The sequence below is a fragment of the Diabrotica virgifera genome, chromosome 9, assembly GCF_917563875.1.
Source record: "Diabrotica virgifera virgifera chromosome 9, PGI_DIABVI_V3a".
Classification (NCBI taxonomy): domain Eukaryota; kingdom Metazoa; phylum Arthropoda; class Insecta; order Coleoptera; family Chrysomelidae; genus Diabrotica; species Diabrotica virgifera.
This window is the reverse complement of record NC_065451.1, coordinates 148,975,652-148,989,594: the sequence shown is the minus strand read 5'-3', so window position 1 is coordinate 148,989,594 and position 13,943 is coordinate 148,975,652. Positions and strand designations below refer to the sequence as shown.

The 13,943-nt window shown below is 31.9% G+C and overlaps 1 protein-coding gene and 2 long non-coding RNA genes across 5 annotated transcripts in view; all 3 read left to right on the top strand.

Moving 5' to 3' along the window:
• Window positions 1-13,943, top strand: part of LOC126892295 (zinc finger protein 664-like) — a 175,208-nt gene that overhangs the window by 105,578 nt on the left and 55,687 nt on the right. The gene's annotated exons all lie outside the window — the stretch shown is intronic.
• LOC126892311 (uncharacterized) lies at window positions 239-712 on the top strand. Its single transcript, XR_007700779.1, has 2 exons — window positions 239-444; window positions 544-712. It is a non-coding gene; the product is annotated as an uncharacterized LOC126892311 (long non-coding RNA).
• Window positions 4,157-10,373, top strand: LOC126892308 (uncharacterized). 2 transcript variants are annotated; one of them, XR_007700776.1, is made up of 3 exons: window positions 4,198-5,528; window positions 5,688-9,902; window positions 9,969-10,373. It is a non-coding gene; the product is annotated as an uncharacterized LOC126892308 (long non-coding RNA). The 2 variants fall into 2 exon arrangements; XR_007700775.1 differs by lacking the exon at window positions 9,969-10,373 and having other exon boundaries at window positions 4,157-5,528; window positions 5,688-7,364.

The window sequence follows — 13,943 nt, the reverse complement described above, 5'->3', positions numbered from 1 at the left end:
CAGATCACTTAACTCTCTTTAGATGTTTCACGCAGGTATCTCAAGGTCATACTAAACTAAATGTCATTTTTAGTAATGATACGTTTTTTGAGATGTCGCCATGCACCTGGAGTGAAGATTTCTTCTATATCATTGAGTCTGAGTGTCATTATAATTTGTCAATTGTCATCATTGTCAGTGTCAGTATGCCTTTATCTTTTATCTTTATGTCAGTAAAAATGTTTATCTGATAATCTGATTGTTAGCAATAATAAAAAATCCTGATTTAGATAAAATGGATTCAAATACAGTTTTTGAAACAAAACGAATGTGATTTGAAGATCCCTAGGAAGATCAAATTCCTAGCTTACATTTGCATGGTGAGTTCAACAAGTATTTGTTATTAGAGAACAAGTAACACAGTTAGTGGTGTAGGGAAGCAAACGAATGTAACACCAAGACCAAGTAAGTAACCCCTACAGAAAATATATAATTAATACAAATTATTTTACGTGAAATGAATATGGTTATTATCAAATCAATTATATTAATTTTTTGTTTTAGTTGAAAGTCCTCAACAAGTAGAGATGCACACATGTTTCAATCATTTGAGATACCCTTTTGTAGAAGTATTTGGAAGATAACTATTAATAATTTCATTTGTAAAGATACGATTTGTAAAAAAGTATATACAAAGTGGTTTTGCTGGTATTAAATAAATAAATAAAAATACGTTGTCATGTCTTATTTTTTCCCAAATGGTATTTTGTATATTTGAAATTAAAAATAATTTGCATATTTTAAAACCAAATTATTTTTTTTTCAACTATACAAATATTTTAACCTAACATTTTCTTCCCACCAAAATTACATTTTGAAATTCCCGCTTGAAATTAGTTCCGATACAAGCGGCATGGAGCGCTGTTTTTCATATTTAACCAAAGCAAAGAATACATATCTCCCAAGAACCGACACAAACGGATTATCTATGAACTAAATTTTTATGCGCATGTGCCAGATCGGCCATTTCTCAATTTGTATGAATAGCAAATAATTTTGGTGACATTTGTCTTGTACAGGATCGGCGTTTGTTGTCACAGTTGTTTGTTTGGCTTGGCGTTAGTATTTTGTTTTTGTATCAGTTTGTAGCTCATAATATTTTGTATAGACTTATTTTCTATATATATTTTCTTATATAGCCTACAACTATTAATTGTTATTTTCCAACATTTATACAATTTAATTCTTTTTGAGATATCTTGATTATGTGAATTAATTATTTTAAGCTTTTTCATGAACTATAAACTATCGTATAAAAAAATAATTTTGTATTTATTGGATTTCACAAAGAATTTGAATCTAAAAATAAAAATTCTCTAACCTTTCTTTGACCTCTACTGTATTAAATAGTGTGTTGTTACTGCCTTCTGGTTCTAATTAATTAAAAAGACTAAACACGTCTTACTATAAATTATATTTTATTCACTGGTATCCAATATCTAAACAATAACATTAATGATTCATAGCGCCTCGCCTTACTACATACTAACTTCTAATAATTATTTGTATATCTATATCCATACTGATTGCTCAGCGTGTTTTTATACCTATCTGAACCATAACAAATATAGTTCAAGTTCACTCGTAATAAACATGTGATACAAACTATAAGCTATTGTTTTTATGTATGTTCAATACCCTAAAGGTTAATATCATATTTAAATTATGATTTATACAGAGGGTTCATAATATACCACACTACTGTACCAAATGCATCTGCAGGAAGAGCACAAAGTCATATTTTATATGTGTTCATTCCACAAGTCACGTGCTGTGTTTAACAAGTTGAGAATCCAATACTCACAAAAACTTCCATAAAGTACTTTTATCAGCAAACCTAAATTAAATTTAATAAACTATGTTTCATTAAATTGTTTCTGTAGTTTGTATAAAACAATAACTTAGGTCAAATATATAAAACAATTTATGACTGACTACTTGAAATTCAGGATTTTCAGGAGTAACATTATATAATTTAGCTAATTCAAAAAGTTTGATCCAATATTACTTGAAATTGTTTCAAAATTCAAGTTAATGCTTGATAATTGACAATACACTCTTCATAATAGGTTTACATTCTCTTGATTATACTTGCGTTCTAACAAAAAAAGCTAAAGGCTGCTTTCATATGGAATATAAGCTTCTGACCATAATGATCAAAACGTTTCCATATACAGAGAGAGTCTGTAAAGTGGAATAAATTCAATATCTCAAATACTAATTGTTTTTTTGGAAAATGCTCAGACCCGTCGATTAGTATTTGAAATTGTCCTTTTTGACATTCAATAAAAATGTATACAGGGTGTCCCAATTTAGAGATATGACGTCATCGTCGATTTTCTTAAATGGCAACACTGTCATTTTGATAGCTAATTTGATAGGGTTTGTAAAGTTATACATAACTGCAAAATATCAAATTTTTATTCTCTACCATTTACAAGATAATAGAAAATAACAAAGTTATATCTGTAATTTGGAATATATTCAATAATTAAAATACTAACTGTTTTTTTGAAAAATGCTCAGACCCGTCGATTAGTATATCAAATTGTCATTTTTGACATATAATAATAATGTATACAGGGTGTCCCAATTTAGAGATATGACGTCATCGTTGATTTTCTTAAATGGCAACACTATCATTTTGATAGCTATTTTGATAGCGTGTGTAAAGTTATACACATCTGAAAAATTTCAAAATTTTATTCCCTACCATTTACAAGATAATAAAAAATAACAAAGTTATGAAGAACAAGAAGTAATCAAATAATAATTGAATTTATTTATTTCAATTAAGCAAATGCTCATAACGTTGCCCATTGACAATTTGACAATAATTGAGGGCAACATTATGAGTTTTTGCTTAATTTATTGAAATAATTAAATTCAATTATTAGTTGATTACTTCTTTTTCATAACTTTGTTATTTTTTATTATCATCTAAATGGTAGAGAATACAAATTTGAAATTTTGCAGTTGTGTATAACTTTACACACCCTATCAAAATAGCTATCAAAATGACAGTGTTGCCATTTAAGAAAATCAACGATGACGTCATATCTCTAAATTGGACACCCTGTATACATTATTATTATATGTCAAAAAGGACAATTTGATATATTAATCGACGGGTCTGAGCATTTTTCAAAAAAACAGTTAGTATTTTAATTATTGAATATATTCCAAATTACAGATATAACTTTGTTATTTTCTATTATCTTGTAAATGGTAGCGAATAAAAATTTGATATTTTGCAGTTATGTATAACTTTACAAACCCTATCAAATTAGCTATCAAAATGACAGTGTTGACATTTAAGAAAATCGACGATGACGTCATATCTCTAAATTGGGACACCCTGTATACATTATTATTGAATGTCAAAAAGGACAATTTGAAATACTAATCGACGGGTCTGAGCATTTTCCAAAAAAACAATTAGTATTTGAGATATTGAATTTATTCCACTTTACAGACTCTCTCTGTATATATATTAATTAATATATTAATTAAAAAAATTACTTTTTCTATTTTCTCGATTGCTTATTAGTTTTTATTGTATACTATATATATTTTTTCAGTTATTACATCTTTATATTTATAGAAATAAAATAGTACAATACTTATTGGTTTTTTATTTATTTACCCCGATATTCGACTTTAAAGAATGTACTGGCTGGTTTTGGCTGGAATGTACGGAATGTTTTGGCTGGTTTCCAAGACAATAAAAATTGAAAATATTGACATTCGATTTTAATATACAGTTTCTTGTTGTTGATCACGAACATTTGTCATCCAAAAAGAATTGGATTCCGTGACGGTTACAACGGCTGTTATTTTTCGATTATTTTACGAAATAACGAATATAATGAATTAGGAAATACCTCGACAAACAAGTAATTGGTCCTAGGTTTTCACCCAAAGTAATCGAAAGTAGAACTGGAAGTCGATATTAGAACTCTTCGTGTAACTTTGCGTTGATTGATCTACGATTTTACTAATTTTGTCATCTTGTTTTACATTCATATCATATTTTGAGTGACTTTAAAGCAGTACCTACGGTTGTAACTCTAAAACCGAAGTCCGATGTCAAATTTCTCATCTTTAATACCACCCTAATAGCACACGACGTCCTTTGGACGTCCAAAATAGGTCCATTTTTGGTCCTTACGTCCATGGACTATAAACGGACGTCCTTTGGACGTCCCATGTTGGACGTCCTTCGGAAGGAATAAATATGGACGTCCTTTGGACGTCCGACGTTGGACGTCCTTCGGACGGAATAAATATGGACATCCTTTGGACGTCCGACGTTGAACGTCCTTTGGACGTCCATACTGGACGAAATACGGACGTTTTATGAACGCTTATATAATATATTGGACACATTATACCAATTACGGGATCAAATAGCAAAATAATTCAATAAAATATTAACTTACGCGTTAACTTTACGTTAATGAAATACAGTCAAACCTGTCAGTAACGGCCACTAAAATGAAAGAACTATTGGCCGATATAGAAAGGTGGCCGTTATTGCCAGTTTTTGTAGTCTAGATATACAGTAAAACTTGTGTTACTGGCCACCTGATAAAATCGGCCACCTGTACTAACGGCCGGTTTAAATATTCCCCAAACCAATTATATCTGGACTACAAAAACTGGCAATACCGGTCACCTTTCTATATCGGCCAATAGCTTTTTCATTTTTAGTGGCCGTTACTGACAGGTTTTACTGTAATTGGTTTGGGGAATTTTTAAACTGACCGTTAGTACAGGTGGCCGGTGTTTGCAGGGGGCCGGTAACACAGGTTTTACTGTAGTTTAAATCGAAAAGATTAAATCTTAATTCAAAATTGTATATACAATTATTACAATTATAAACAAACTATATAGTTTAATATCCAAAACATGTTTTTGATTTTATGTAATGTAATGAAAATCTTATTTGTAAATTATTGGTTACAATGTTTAACAATAGGAAATATTCAAGAATAAATAAAATAAAAGTTTAATCCTAACAACACAAAACATTCCAGGAATATAGGTACTACCGTTCTATTCCGTGAACATCTATCTGATTAAATTATGGGTGGAAAGTTACCACAAGATATTCTATGAACATAGTACAATGTCTTCCTGGAGGGGTAAAATTTTCCATTACAAGATTTTAAGAGAGGCCATTCGCCATTTACTGTTCAATTTGCGTTCATTTTCAAATTTGCCGCGCGAGTATCTATGTAGCGTCGCGTGGTCATTGGTCATCACATTTCATTTTCATCATAGAAGAGTTTTTCATAAGATAACCGATAACCTAAAAATTTAGTAAAAATTTTGATTGGAAAAAAATGCATCGATAAGGGGGTGTGGGAAATGGAAATTAGTGGCTTTTCTGCTGTACTGTCTGCTAGTCAAATCACACAACACTTTTTTCTATGCTGCTAGTTTTTGCTCTGGGCTCTGGCTGGATCTCTTGTTTAAACAATTTTGTAAGTATTATAAAATCCGTTTTCAATTTTCTTTATTCTTTATGAAACGAATCATTTATGCATGCATATTATTACCTGTAAATAGTACCTATTTCCTATTTCTTTTGATTTTTAATTGTAAAGAATAGAAAAATTACCCTTCATTTTAATTTTTTTTAGAATCAGCTGAAAGTGGCCTACAAAAAAAAAAAACAAGAAGGAAATGTATAGCCTTGTGGCTATGAAAGGCAAAAGAGAGATATAAAAAGTGTATTGGCTAGTTGGAAGAAAGTCCACATTGTCCATGCATAATAAGTTATTACTTTATCAACAAATATCAAGAAGATAGCAGGGTCACGAGCAACAACTTCATAAGTTCAAGAATATCGAGGAAATCCAGCTCCTCGATACTACTGGGCAAACTAGAAGATTGAAGAGGACAAAGCCTTTTGAACTAGTTTGAGTGATAGGTGATAGTGAAAAACGGAGCATAGTGCTTGTGTGCTGTGCCTGTGTATGTTAGAATAGTGCACGATCTTGTTAGATTAGATAAGAGACGCTATGGGGTAAGCTCTTCATTTTAAGAAACAGTAGTAATTTAGGTTAAATTAAAATTGCTCATTGGTCAGTTATGACCAGATTGTTTTTTTATGTTTGGCAAAAAGGACTTAAGTCAGAATTGCACATTGATAATGTTTTGATGATTTCTGGACCAGAAAAAAACTGTTGTAGATGTAAACTGTATGTACAGTAGAATCTACTACAGTACTGTAGAAATCATCAAAACATTATCGATGTGCAATTCTGACTTAAGCCCTTTTTCCCAAACATCAGAGAATTGTAATGTACAATAATTCTCCTATCTGCTTTTTCATGAATTTTGTAGGAGATGAAAAACCATTTTTAGGATCATCTGCTTTCACATGTAAATTTTGACATGTTTTGTAGTAAATAGATAGTTGAATTTACTACAAAACATGTCAAAAAATATATGAAAACAGGAGGTGACTATAAAAAAAGTTTTTAGTCTCTCTTACAAAACTCATGAAAAAACAAATCGGAGGTATGTCACATCAGTGACTATATCCAGGGAATGTCCAAATATAACCTACAGTCCATCTAATTTACTTACTGTTGCAGGTCATTATCTACGCCAGAGATCTAAGTTGACATAGTTGCCAAAGTATAAAAAGATCCTGAATCCATTTTAAATCAAATATATCACATAATTATTGTAAACGTGGATTATACAACAAAACAAATTAATATTCAATGTAAATAAGTAAAAACTTAAGAAATAGAGAACAAGAATTAAGTTATAATCTTTTAAGATTTGCAGTGCAAGAGTTTTTGCACTGCATTGTTAATAATTAAAAAACGGCTCCGAACTCTTGGCAAAAAGCTGGTAGGTTTCTTTGTATAAGTTTGTCTACAATAACAACTAAAAAAGTTGTCAGATACCTCGATTATTTCAAGTCGTTATAAAATTAGGTGAAATTTATATTTTTATAGTAGAGGATCTTTTTATAGTAAAGTAAATAATAAAAACAGTAAATATAATAAATAAAACAGATACTTATAGTAAAGAATATAAACAAATATGAAGTGTCATCACCGTAACTGTCAAATAAATGTTACCAATTTATTCTAAAATGTCACCTTCGTTCGATTACAGTTACAGTGTGATCCGAACAAATCTGCTTCATAAAAACGCTTTATAATCCATTTATACAAATTAAATGAAACATATTATTGTGTATTTCTTTAGGTTAACATTAATAGAAATCTTCAAATATTATTTCTACGCGTATATAATAAAATATGTCTAGTGGCTGTAATTCCATTGTACTCGGCAAAGTGATTCTAAAAAAGAACACACCTACCGCCTAAATATTTCAGTTAAAATAAATAACAGTTAGTAAATTAGACGAAGTATGTAGATATATACAGGGTGTAACAAAAATACAGGTCATAAATTTAATCACATATTCTGGGACCAAAAATAGTTTGATTGGACCTAACTTACCTTAGTACAAATGTGCACACAAGAAAAGTTACAGCCCTTTGAAGTTATATATATATATATATATATATATATATATATATATATATATATATATATATATATATATATATATAATAGCACTAAGGGCCTTAGAGGCCCATGGCTTGAAAAGTTTGTTTTTTTCTTCATTTTCACGTTTCTTTATGTACTGAGATCTTCTCTGGCTTGATATGTGATTTTTCTCCATTCCTTCCTGTTATTCATTTTTCTTTTCTGACCCTGTAGCACCATTCTTTCCAAATCTTTTTCGACCTCTTGCTTCCATCTATTTTTCGGCCTTCCTCTTCTCTTTCTTGAAGCTGTAGTGTAGTTTAGTACCATTTTTGGAGTCCTCGTGTTTGGCATCCTTTCAATGTGACCTCGCCATCTAAGTCTCTGTGCCTTTATCACTCATTTGAAGTTACAAGATGAAGTGATTTTTTCCAATATATCGAAAACTATTAGAGATTTTTTATTGAAAATGGACATGTGGCATTATTATGGCAACAGTATCTTACGAAAAAACTATAGTAAAATTTGGACACCCCATAAAAATATTTCGGGGGTTTGTTCCTTTAAACCCCCCCAAACTTTTGTGCACGTTTCAATTTAATTATTATTGTAGTACCATTTAAACACGTTTTAAAAACTTTTTTGCCTCTTATTGCTTTTTCGAAAAGTCAATTTTTATCGAAATATTTTGAATATTTGTCAAATCCACCACATATTTGTATATGGTTAAGTACGATTATGGAGACTTGGTAATAATATGCAGACATATTTATGCTTTACATTTTTAGGTATATTTTGAACCATATTAAAAAAGAAGCCAGATCTCGATAAAATGTGCCTTATCGAAAAAATACAAAGAGGCAAAAAAGTTTTAAAAACATTCTGTTTAACTAATGGTACCTCAGTAATAGTTTAATTGGAACGTACACAAACATTTGGGGGGTTTAAAGGAACAAAACCCCCATAAAATTTTTATGTAGACATGTTAAAAAAGAAGTCGCAACTCGATAAAAACTGCCTTATCTGAAAAATACTAAGAAACAAAAATATTGAATTTAACTAATGGTACCACAATAATAAAATTGAATTGGAACGTACACAAAAGTTTGGGAGGATCTAAGGGATCAAGACCCCCATAAAATTTTTATGGGGTGAACAAATTTCACCATAATTTTTCTTTAAGATATTCCTGCCATAATACTGCCACATGTCCATTTTCAATAAAAAATCGCTAATAGTTTTCGATATAATCGAAAAAATCGATTTTCATTTTGTAATTTCAAAGGGCTGTAACTTTTTTTATGTGCATATTTGTACTAAGGTAAGTTAGGTTCATTCGAACTATTTTTGGTCCCAGAATATGTGATTTAATTTATGACGTGTATTTTTGTTACACCCTGTATATACAACCGATTACGCACCACCTTAAAAATTGGGCATTTTTGATGTCTCGAATTTCCTAAACCTGTTGTTGCATCTAAGTGATTTTTTTATAATATTCTAGCCTAGGCCCTAGGCTATAGGTTAAGTACCTCCTTACGCTTGTCATGCACGGGGAGCTATACTGTAATATATATTATATCACATCGCACTCTATAGTAATGAGTGAGCCTGCACATACGGAACCATTTGTTTCCTGTCTGCAGGCTCACTCATTACTATAGAGAGCGATATGATATAATGTACATATATTACAGCATAGCTGCCTGTGCATGACAAGCTTAAGGAGGTAACCTATAGCCTAGGCTATAATATTATAAAAAAATCACTTAGATGAAACAACAGGTTTAGGAAATATGAGACATCAAAAATACCCCATATTTAAGGTGGTGCGTTAATTTCTTGGAGAAGTGTATTGTAATTTAATGTAAATAATGTAATATCCAATAATTGTAATTTAATATAAGATGTAATATAAGTTCCTTAAAAAATATATTTTTTATTTCCCACGACATTAGATGGATGTTCGGCAGCAAGACATTGGACCAAACTGGGACGTCCTACGAAGGCCAATTGACGTCCACCGAACGTCCCTTCGGATGTTAAGTGGACCTCCATTGGGCGTTTGGCAACGTGGCATTTGGACCAAAATTGGACGTCCTGTTAAGGTCCAATTCACGTCCCCTAGAACATCCGGTTAAGGTCCAATTTACTTCCGATTAAGGTCCAATTTACGTCCGATTAAGGTCCCATTTACGTCCGATTAAGGTCCAATTTACGTCCTATTAAGGTCCAATTTACGTCCGATAAGGTCCAATTTACGTCCGATTAAGGTCCAATTTACGTCCGATTAAGGTCCCATTTACGTCCGATTAAGGTCCAATTTACGTCCTATTAAGGTCCAATTTACGTCCGGTTAAGGTCCAATTTACGTCCGATTAAGGTCCCATTTACGTCCCATTAAGGTCCAATTTACGTCCTATAAGGTCCAATTTACGTCCGATTAAGGTCCAATTTACGTCCGATTAAGGTCCAGTTTATGTCCGATTAAGGTCCAATTTACGTCCGATTAAGGTCCAATTTACGTCCGATTAAGGTCCAATTTACGTCCGATTAAGGTCCAATTTACGTCCGATTAAGGTCCAATTTACGTCCCCTAGGACGTCCGATCAACGTCCAAATTACGTCCGATTAAGGTCCAATATACGTCCCCTCGGACCTTAGATGGACGTCCAATGGACGTTCGGTAGCGCGACATTTGGACCAAAATAGGACGTATAAAGGACGTTCCTCGGACGAAAACGGACGTCCAATGGACGTCCCTAAAGTCCGTGAAGTACGTCCAATGGACGTCCATTGGACGTCCTTGTGCTATTAGGGCATCCATGGGTTATAAGCTTTCATTCGACACCTCATTTGTCATTCTATCTGTATTAGTAACTGAGGAGTTGTATTCGCGGTCGGACGGACAGACAGTCATGAAACCAGAAGTATATATTTGTTCTCGTCTTGCGAATGCGCGTCGAATAATATATCACTTGTGCTATTGCGGTGACTTTAAAAGAGTACTTCCGGTCGCATTTCTAAAACCGGAAGTCCTAGGTCAAATTTCCTACCTTTAGTACCATCCATGTATTATGAGCTTTCATTCGACACCTCTTTTGTGATTCTACCTGGTATAGTAACGGAGGAGTTACATTTCCGGTCGGACGGACAGACAGTCTAGGTCAAATGTCTCACCTTGAGTACCATCCATGGATTATAAGCTTTCATTTGACACCTCATTTGTCATTCTACCTGGTATAGTGACTGAAGGAGTTATATTCGCGGTCGGACGGACAGACAGCCTATTAGGTCACACCAAGTCGTTCAAATTATCACCAATTTGTTCACACTTTTTCAAAATTGGTGAAAACAACAAATTATATTTTGTATCGTTGTATCAATATAAGCCAAAAAGAATAATTAGTGAATGTCACGCCACTATAATATATTTTATTATTGGTCTTTCAATGCTAAAATCAGGATAAAAAAGGTATTTTATCCATGGTTTTAATCAATATAATTCTCACCATTACTTTGTGTTGTATTTGCAACCTTTTGTAAATCAAAAATAATTCCACCATATTAAGAATGTCAACAAAAGCCGGCCCTGCATGCAACCTTTCTCTCAGTGCAACTAAAATTTTATTGATACACGCCAGAAATGTGCGAGACTTTTCTCAGTGTACTCGCGTGTACACTTGCCAACTCGATACTAAAATTAAGTACATGCTAACAACAAAAGAATCGCCGTCCGTGTCGGTTCTTGTGAGAGATATGTATTCTTTGACCAAAGCGTTATCGTGAAACATCTAGAGGAGGTAGGGTGAACGCTACCCTTCCTATCCAATCAACAGCAAGAACGTTTAAAATTTCACACCTATCATGTCGAAGCTACAGACCACTTATGTGGAGGCCAGATTTGTAGTATCCTTCCAATTTCCCAGGTGCTGAAATACGTGACATATTTTTTGAAGGGTAAGATCGCATTCTACCAAATCAGACACACTGACACTGACACACAGTAAAGGACTTTACTGTGATCAGACAACACTTTTTTCTATGGTACTAACCTCCTTTCCTTCCTTAGCACAGATCACCTACCTCCTCTAGATGTTTCACGAGTGTTCACGATAACGCTTTGGTTAAATATGAAAAACAGCGCTCCATGCCGCTTGTATCGGAACTAATTTCAAGCGAGAATTTCAAAATGTAATTTTGGTGGGAAGAAAATGTTAGGTTAAAATATTTGTATAGTTGAAAAAAAAATAATTTGGTTTTAAAATATGCAAATTATTTTTAATTTCAAATATACAAAATACCATTTGGGAAAAAATAAGACATGACAACGTATTTTTATTTATTTATTTAATACCAGCAAAACCACTTTGTATATACTTTTTTACAAATCGTATCTTTACAAATGAAATTATTAATAGTTATCTTCCAAATACTTCTACAAAAGGATATCTCAAATGATTGAAACATGTGTGCATCTCTACTTGTTGAGGACTTTCAACTAAAACAAAAAATTAATATAATTGATTTGATAATAACCATATTCATTTCACGTAAAATAATTTGTATTAATTATATATTTTCTGTAGGGGTTACTTACTTGGTGTTACATTCGTTTGCTTCCCTACACCACTAACTGTGTAAGGCCGCGTCTCTAATAACAAATAACTTGTTCTCTAATAACAAATACTTGTTGAACTCACCATGCAAATGTAAGCTAGGAATTTGATCTTCCTAGGGATCTTCAAATCACATTCGTTTTGTTTTAAAAACTGTATTTGAATCCATTTTATCTAAATCAGGATTTTTTATTATTGCTAACAATCAGATAAACATTTTTACTGACATAAAGCACAGATCACTTAACTCTCTTTAGATGTTTCACGCAGGTATCTCAAGGTCATCCTAAACTAAATGTCATTTTTAGTAATGATACGTTTTTTGAGATGTCGCCATGCACCTGGCGTGAAGATTTCTTCTATATCACTGAGTCTGAGTGTCATTATAATTTGTCAATTGTCATCATTGTCAGTATGCCTTTATCTTTCTTTATGTCAGTAAATGTTTATCTGATTGTTAGCAATAATAAAAAATCCTGATTTAGATAAAATGGATTCAAATACAGTTTTTGAAACAAAACGAATGTGATTTGAAGATCCCTAGGAAGATCAAATTCCTAGCTTACATTTGCATGGTGAGTTCAACAAGTATTTGTTATTAGAGAACAAGTAACACATAGTGGTGTAGGGAAGGGAAGCAAACGAATGTAACACCAAGTAAGTAACCCCTACCCCTACTGAAAATATATAATTAATAAAAATTATTTTACGTGAAATAAATATGGTTATTATCAAATCAATTATATTAATTTTTTGTTTTAGTGGAAAGTCCTTCAACAAGTAGAGATGCACACATGTTTCAATCATTTGAGATAACCTTTTGTAGAAGTATTTGGAACTCAATTTGGAAGATAACTATTAATAATTTCATTTGTAAAGATACGATTTGTAAAAAAGTATATACAAAGTGGTTTTGCTGGTATTAAATAAATAAATAAAAATACGTTGTCATGTCTTGTTTTTTCCCAAATGGTATTTTGTATATTTGAAATTAAAAATAATTTGCATATTTTAAAACCAAATTATTTTTTTTCAACTATACAAATATTTTAACCTAACATTTTCTTCCCACCAAAATTACATTTTGAAATTCCCGCTTGCATTAGTTCCGATACAAGCGGCATGGAGCGCTCTTTTTCATATTTAACCAAAGCGTTATCGTGAAACATCTAGAGGAGGTAGATGATCTGTGACATAAAGTAAAGATAAAAGATAAAGGCATACTGACACTGACAATGATGACAATTGACAAATTATAATGACACTCAGACTCAGTGATATAGAAGATATCTTCACTCCAGGTGCATGGCGACATCTCAAAAAACGTATCATTACTAAAAATGACATTTAGTTTAGTATGACCCACGGTTATTAGACTTTATTACGGTTGTCTTGTCCGACGGTGGTGGGGAGACTTATATTTTTGACTTTACGTCACAAGAGTTTATATTCCCATATTTTTAGATTATTTTCGATCATTGAATGTGTGTTATTGTGTATATATGTGTATTATTTGTGTTATTATGAAATAATAAGACAAATAGTACACATTTTATCTTATACCTCGTGGTGAATCGTAAAAAGGGCCATAGGAAACCCAATGTAAAATTCTGAATTGTTGAATTCCTGCTTCCCTAATTATTCTACATCAAAAGTCGTGACAGAATATTTGTAGAGAATTAAAATCTGTATTTAAATCAAAAGTTAAAATTGTTCTACGATTTAAATGCATTCCAAAATTTTTAAAAATATGATACATTT